At 36.3% G+C, this 8,480-nt stretch overlaps 1 protein-coding gene across 1 annotated transcript in view; it reads right to left on the bottom strand.

The window, feature by feature from the left end:
* ZFAND4 (zinc finger AN1-type containing 4) overlaps positions 1-8,480 on the bottom strand; it is a 140,113-nt gene that overhangs the window by 52,074 nt on the left and 79,559 nt on the right. The window lies entirely within an intron of this gene.

The following is an 8,480-nucleotide window of genomic DNA, read 5'->3' as shown; positions in this document are numbered from 1 at the left end:
CACCACATTGTCAGAATATTTTCCTTCAGTATAAAATACATTTTAAATTCCCTTTGGATTTCTTCTTTGACCCATGGGCTACTTAAAAGCATGTTATTTCCAAACATTAGATTTTCCAAATATCTTTCTGTCACAACATCTAATTTTATTCCACTGGCAACAGATAGCATATTTTGCATAACTTGAAATTTTAAAAATTTATTGGGAATTGTTTTATGACCCACAATATAGTCTATCTTGGTAAATGTTCCCAGTATACCTGAAATAATGTGTAACCTGCTCTCTCTCTCACTTCTATAAATGTCAATGCAGTCAAGTATGTTGATAATGTTGTTAAAGTCCTTATATACTTTCTGACTTTCTGTGTGTTTGCTGTATCAAAAGCATGGAAGTACTGAAATCTTTAATGTAAGTATGAATTTGTTTCTTTTTGCAGTTTTTGCTTCACATTATTTTCAATTTTTGTTCTTTATGCCTGAATATTTAGGATTGTGAGAACAAGATATGTATTCTAAATACTGCTGGATCAACTACTCTCTATATGGGAGGAAAAAAATTCTGACCCTACTTCACAGTATACCAAAAAGAAACTCAAACCAAAAAACAATGGAGTATAAATCTAAATGAGAAAAGTATAATAATAAATCTTTTGAAAGAAAAAAAAGGAGAATGCCTTTAATACATTGTAGTAGGACAAGATTTCATTAAATGATTATTTTAAAAAAGCACTAATCTTAAGGAAAATAGGATGATTTGGAATACATTAAAATTGAAATAATTTATTCATTAAAGGGTACCATTAAGAGAGTAAGAGCAAGCTACAGAATGGTAGAAGACATCTGCAAGTCATGGACCTGACAAAGAACTTGTACTTATTATATATAAAAATGTCTACAAATCAATAACCAAAAGGCAAGCAACCCAACAGAAAATTCAGCAAAAGACTTGAACAAGAACTTCAAAAGAGATGATAGCCTAATATACAAATAAGCATATGACAATCTCAACATCATTTTTCATAAAGAAATGTAAATTAAAACCACTACACACTGGAGTTGCTGGGAAGATATGGCATAAACAACCCATCATTCTAAACTTCTGCCACAAATACATCAAGAAATACAAGGAAACAGTGCTTGGCCATAAGGGACTCTGAATCAAGGAGCAAAGGACAGAAGTGGAGAACTGCAGATAGGCAAGAATCAAAGAATCAACAACTAATCACCTGTACCAGGAAAACAGCTTTTCCTACCATCCTTCCCCTTCCCCTAGCTGTGCAGGTCTGCCAGATACTGTATATTGGGGAAGCAACCTCAGCAAAAAGCCTGCTTCTCTAACCACCACACCTTTTGACTGTACAAAGAGACAGGACCCCAAGCTTCTGCTCTAAAATCAACAAGGCAGACTTCTTCTGGGGTCTGCTCACAGCAATGTCGGCACCTACCCGACCCAGAAACTTAGCCAGACTGCTATGAATCTTTGGTCTCTATACATCTGTGAAAGACTAAATCGAAAAGAATGGAGAATAAAATACAACAGCATTAATCATAATTAAAGACCTAAGCGAAAATATTTTGAGTGGTGCCAGATCAGCAATGAATGTCCCAAAATCTTTACACCATCCCTGTCATGAAGGTTGACTCTACTTTAAAGAAGCAGCTCTTCATCAGCCATATTTTGAGTGCCTTCTGACTTGAGGGGCTCATTTTCCAGCACTACTCAAAGTGAGAAGAGTGAGCTGGAAACACCTATTAGTACTCGGAACATGGAATATACACAGTATGAATCTAGGAAGACTGGAAGTTCTAAGACATGAAATTGAATGTATAAAGATCATTATCTTAGGCATTTGTCAGCTGAAATGGACTGGTACTGGCCATTTTGAGTCAGACAATTATATAGCTTACTACACCAGAAATGACAAATTGAAGAGGAATGGCATCACATTCATCCTTAAAAAGAACATTTCAAGTTCTAACCTGAAGTGCAATGCTGTCAGTGATAGGAAAATATCCATATGCCTACAAGGAACACCAGTTACTACTACAATTATTCAAATTTACATATCAACTATGAAAACGAAAGATGAAGAAATTGAAGATTTTTAGCAACTTCTGAAGTCTGCAGTAATCAAGATGCATTGATAATTCTGGTGATTGGAATGTGAAAGTAACAAGAAATAAGGATCCATAGTTGGAAAATATAGCCTTGGTGATATAAATGACACTGGAGATTTGCATGATAGAATTCTGCATGACTAATGACTTATTCATTGCAAATACCTTCTTTTTTTAAACTACATAAACATAGACTATACACATGGACCTCACCAGATGGAATGCACAGGAATCAAATTAACTGTATCTGTAGAAAAAGATAATGGAGAAACTCAATATCATAACCCAGAACAGGCCAGGGATCAACTGTGAAACAGACTGTCAATTGCTCATATGCAAGTTTAAGTTGAAGCCAAAGAAAATTAAAACAAGACCATGAAAGCCAAAACACAGCCTTGAATACAGCCCGTCTGAATTTGGAGACCATTTAAAGAACAGATTAATGCATTGAACATGAATGACAGAAGACCAGACAAGTTGTAGGATGACATCAAGGACATTATACATGAAGAAAGCAAAAGTCATTAAAAAGACAGGAAAGGAAGAAAAGATCAAAATGGATGTCAGAGAGACTCAAACTTGCTTTAAAAAAAAAATATTGTGCTTTGGGTGCAAATTTACGAAGCAAATTTATTTTACATTCAACAGTTCATGCACATTTGATCACACCCCAATTACCATGCCCAACCATAAAAAACTTTCCTCCTCTTCTCCCCTCCCTGTGACCACCCCCTCTCTGTACCCTTCTTTAAACTTGCTCTTGAATGGAGAACAGCTAAAGTGAATGGAAGAAATGATGAAGTAAAAGAGCTGAACAGAAGACAGCTCAAGAAGACAAAGTAAAGTATCATAACGAAATTACACAGACCTGTAGTTTGAAAATCAAAAGGGGAAGAACATGCTTGGCATTTCTCAAGCTGAAAGCACTGAAAAAAAAATTCATGCCTTGAGATGTAATGTTAAAAGATTCTATGGGCAAGATGTTGAATGATGCAGGAAGCATCAAAAGAAGATAGAAGGAATACACAGAATAACTGTACCAAAAAGAATTGGTTGACATTCAACCATTTCAGGAGGTAGCATGTTATCAAGAACTGATGGTACTGAAGGAAGAATTCCAGGCTGCACTGAAGGAACTGTGTGAAAATGAGGCTCCAGGAATTGACAGAATAGCCATTATGATGTTTCAACAAACAGATGTAGTGCTGCAGACACTCAGTCATTTATGCTAAGAAATTCGGAAGACAGCTACCTGGCCAACCGACCGGAAGTAATCCTTATTTCTGCCCATCTCAAGGAAAGGTGATCCAAAAGAATGTGGAAATAAATTACTGAACAATATTATTAACTTCACATGCAAGTAAAATTTTGCTAAAGATAATTCAAAAATGATTGCAGCAATATACTGACAGATGATTATCAGAAATTCAAGCTGGCTTCAGAAGAGAACATGGAATGAGGGTTATCATTGCTGATGTCACATGGATCTTGCCTGGCAGCAAAGAATATGAGAAATATGTCTATGTGTGTTTTGTTGACTATGCAAAGGCATTTGACTATGTGGATCATAACAAATTATGAATAACATTGAGCAGAATGGGAATTCCAGAACACTTAATTGTTCTCATGAGGAATCAGTACATAGACCAAGAGGCAGTCATTCAAATAGAACCCAGAACATACTGCATAGTTGAAAATCAGGAATAGTGTGTCCTGGGGTTGTATCCTTTCACATACTTATTCAATCTGTATGCTGAGCAAATAATCTGAGAAGCTGGGCTATAAGAAGAACATGGTATCAGGATTGGAGGAAGACTCATTAACCACCCTCAATATACAGAAGACACAAGCTTACTTGCTGAAAATGAAGAAGATCTGAAGTACTTACTCATGAAGATCAACAACTATAGTATTCACTATGGATTACATCTCAACATATAGAAAACAAAAAATACAACTGGACCAACAAGCAACATCATGATAAATGGGGAAAAGACTGAAGTTATCAAAGATTTCACCTTACTTGGATCCACAATCAACCCCCGTGGAAGCAGTAGTCAAGAAATCAAATGACATATGGCATTGGACAAATCTTCTATGAAAGACATCTTTAAAATGGTTAAGAGCAAAGATGTCACTTTGAAGACTAAGGTGTCACTGACTCAAGCCACAGTATTTTCAAAAGCCTCCTATGCATATGAGAGCTGGGCAATGAATAAAGAAGACCACAGAAGAACCAATGCTTTTGAATTGTGGTGTTGGCAAAGAATATTGAATGTGCCACAGACTGCCAGAAGAACGAACAAATTTGCCTTGGAGGACACACAGCTAGAATCTCCTCAGAAGCAAAAATGGCCAGATTTCATCTCTCCTACTTTGGTCATGCTGTCAGAAGGGATCAGTCCCTGGAGAAGGACAGGATGCTTGGTAAAGTAGAACGTCAATGAAAAAGGGGAAGATCCTTAACAAGATGGAATGACACAGTGGATGCAACGATGAACTCAAGCATGGCAATGACTGTGAGGATGGCATGGGAATGAGCAGTTGTTTCGTTCTGTTGTACACAGGGTTGTTATGAGTCAAAACCAACCCAACAGTGCCTAACAACAACAACATGCCTCTGGTAGGAGCCTATGTCTTTGTTATGTTAAAAAGGCAAGATCAGTGTAGGGAGCTTCTTGAATCAGTCTCTTCTGAGATATAAAAGAGATTATATAAGCTAATGAGGAAGCAGAGATGAGGGGAGAGAGACATCATGGCACAGGAAAATCACTATGGAGCAAAGAGTAGAAGCTGCAGGGACAAGGACTTTTCCTCTAGAGCCAACAGAGAGAGAAAGGCTTCCCCTACAGCCAGTGCCCTGAATTCACACTTCCACCCTACTAAACTTTGAGAAAATCTATTTCTGTTTGTTAAAGCCATTCACTTTGGTATCTATTTCAGCAGCACTAGATAACTAAAACAGATATGAAGGACTTATAAAAGAAAAAAAAAAAACAAACAAAACACTGCTACAAGTGATTAAAAAGAAATAATGTGAAAATGTTCCATGTTCATGAATTAGAAGACTTAATATTGTTAAGGTATCAAAAGTACTCAAACTGGTCTATAGATTAAATGCAATCTCAATATAAATTCCAACAGCCTTCTTCACAGAAGTGGAAATCCAACCTCAATTTTATATGAAAATGGCAACTGGCCTGGAATAGTCAACACTATGTTGAAAGAGAGTAACAAAGTAGGGGAGCTCACACTGCCTGATTTTACAACATACTATATAGCTACAGTAATCAAAATAGCCTGGTACTGGTGTAACAACAGATACACAGGCCAGTGGAGTAGAATTGAGAGACCAGAAATAAAACTATACATCTATGGTCAACTGATTTCTGATTAGGGTGCAAAGTCCATTTGATGGGGAAAGACGAGTCTCTTCAATAAATGGTGATGGAAAAACTGGATTTCCACATGCAGAAAAACAGGATCTGTGCCTCACATCATACACAAAAACAAATACAAACAAGTGCAAAAACAAATACAAAATGGATTAAGGATCTAAATGTGCATATTAAAACCATACAATTCTTGGAAGAAAATGCAGGGACAACGCTTTCAGGCCTACTTTTAACAATGGATTATCTAATATAACAATAAAAGAACAAACAGTAAAAGACAAAATAAATAAATGAGATCTCCTAAATATTAAAAACTTTTAATCATCAAAAGACTTAACCAAGAAAGTGAAAGGAAAGGACAAGCTACTAACTGGAAAAATATCTTCGGGAATCATATATCTGATAGGAATCTAAGAACTAACACACACATAAATACATACATATGTACACATATACATACGTACCAAAAAAGAAACAAACTCACTGCCGTTGAGTTGATTCCAACTCACAGTGACCCCTCCTTGGCTTACCAAGGCTATATCTTTACGGAAGTAGATTACCCAGTCTTCCTTCGGAGGAATGGCTGGTGGGTTTGAACCACCAGCCTTCTGGTTAGCAGTCAAATACCTTAGGCGCTATATCACGAGAGCTCCTTTACATACACATATATATACATATATACATGTGCATATACATATATATGTGTGTGTGTGTGTGTGTGTATGTACATGTGTGTACACACTTATGGATATGTATATAACTTTAACAACTTAATGAAAAAAAGACAAATAACCCAATAAATATTTCACCAGAGAGGACATTAAATAGCCACCAAATACATGGAAAGATGCTCAATATCATTAACTACCAGAGAGGGGCAAATCAAAACCACAATGAAATACCATTTCACACTCACTATGGTGGTTAAGGTTAAAACAAAACAAAACAGAAAATGACAAATGTTTGCAAGGATGTGGAGAAACTGGAACCTTTATCCATTGCTGGTGGGAATGTAAAGTGGTACAGCTTTTGTGGAAAAAAGTGTGGTGGGTCCTCAAAAAAACTAAAAATAGAACTACTGTGTGACTCAGGAATCCCACTACTAGGTCCTATCCAAAGGACATGAAAGTAGAGATTCAAACATAGACCTGTACACCAATGTTCACTGCAGCACTATTCACAATAGGCAAAAGATACAAACAACCTAAATGTCTATCAACAGATGAAGGGATAAACTAAATGTGGTATGTATATACAATGGAATACTACTTAGCCAGTAAGAAAAATGAAATCTTGACACATGCTACAATATGGATGGAGCTTGAAGACATTATGTTAAGTAAATCAATCACAAAAGGACAAATATTATATGGCCTCACTTAAATAAAAACAAAAGGCAAATGTATAAAGATCAAAATTTATTAGCAGTTACCACTCCTCGGAAGGAAGGTTGGGCAATCCTACTTCCGTAGTGATACTGCCTCGGAAACCCAAGGAGGGGTCGCTATGAGTCAGGGCCGACTCGAAGGCACATAACAACAACAACAACAGGGGTGGGGGAGGGAGGGAAAGGAGAGTTATTTCTTACGTAGAATTGATTTTCTGTTTAGAGTGATGGAAAAATGGTACTAATTAAGAGTTGGGTTACACAGTTGAGTACTGGTATACCTTTGTTTACTGTGCTTTGCAGATATTGCATTTTGTTGATACTACATTTTTTTACAAATTGAAGATCTGTGGCAACCCTGTGTTGAGCAGGTCTATTGATGCCATTTTTGCAACAGCATGAGCTCTCTTGTCTTTTTCACATTTTGGTAACTCTTACCATATTTCAAACTTTTTCATAATGCTATTGCACACTTAATAGACTACCATATAGTATAAACATAACTTTATATGCACTAGGAAACCAAAAATTTTGTGTTACTTCTTTCAGTGTGATATTCACTTTATTGCAGTGCTCTGGAACTGATCCTTCAATATCCTCGAAGTATGCCTTTATTTAAGTGCTGCCTATTAGCTGTACACCTGTTCAGCTTTTAGTTGAATTGGAAAAGTTGTGTGATAGACAGATTTACAACCGTGACAAAAATAAAACAAAAAAAGTAGTTTCTGAGGCTGCTTATGTACAATCTCACACCTCATGGGATTTGGTTCCTTGGTTTGGAGGTTTAGGGTCATGGTCCCAGGAGATATCCCAGTTAATTGGCCTAATAATATGTTTAGTGCCTCTTTTCTTCCTCCTGGTTGATGGGTAGTGCTTGGGGTCTTAAAAGCTTGCAAGTGGCGATGAGAGACACAAAAATTGGTCTTTATTTGCCTGAGGTAACAAAGGAAGATTGAGAGTCAGGAATAGGAGGAGGATATTGAATGTGTGGCTAATTGCCTCCATGAACAACTGACTCTTTTGCCATGAGACCAGAACTGGATGGTGTCCACTATCATTACTGAAAATTTTGATCAAAGATTCTAAAGGAGAATCCTGATCCAAGGGGGAAAAATTACAGAACAAAATTTCAAATTCTCATGGACTCCAGACTTTCTGGAGCCACAGAAGATAGATGAACTCCTGAAACTCTTGCTCTGAGATAATACTGAAACCTTAAAGCAAAATTACTCCCTAAAATTTTCTTAAAACCAAAGAATAGTTTTAGCTTAATTAGTAAAAAAAATCTGTCTTGAGCATTATGCTCTTTTGAGAACTATCTATATGAAATCAAATTGACTATATAAGATTATAAAAGATTAGACAGGAACCTTAGGGAGCAGTAAGTTTATTTTAATAGGGGAGGAACAACTCAGAAAAGGAGGTTGAGAATTGTTGCACAACTCAAAGAATGAAATCAATGTCACTGAACTGTACATGTAGAAATTGCTTAAATGGTTTATGTTTTGCAGTCTATAGTCTCAACAACAACAAAATAAATAGTCTCAACAACAACAAAATAAATAAATATAAATATATATA

Source organism: Orycteropus afer, unplaced genomic scaffold (assembly GCF_000298275.1).
Source record: "Orycteropus afer afer isolate SDZICR_OR568_19922 unplaced genomic scaffold, OryAfe1.0 scaffold00052, whole genome shotgun sequence".
NCBI classification, from domain to species: Eukaryota; Metazoa; Chordata; class Mammalia; order Tubulidentata; family Orycteropodidae; genus Orycteropus; species Orycteropus afer.
The sequence above is the reverse complement of the archived record's forward strand: the minus strand, read 5'-3'. Positions and strand labels throughout refer to the sequence as shown.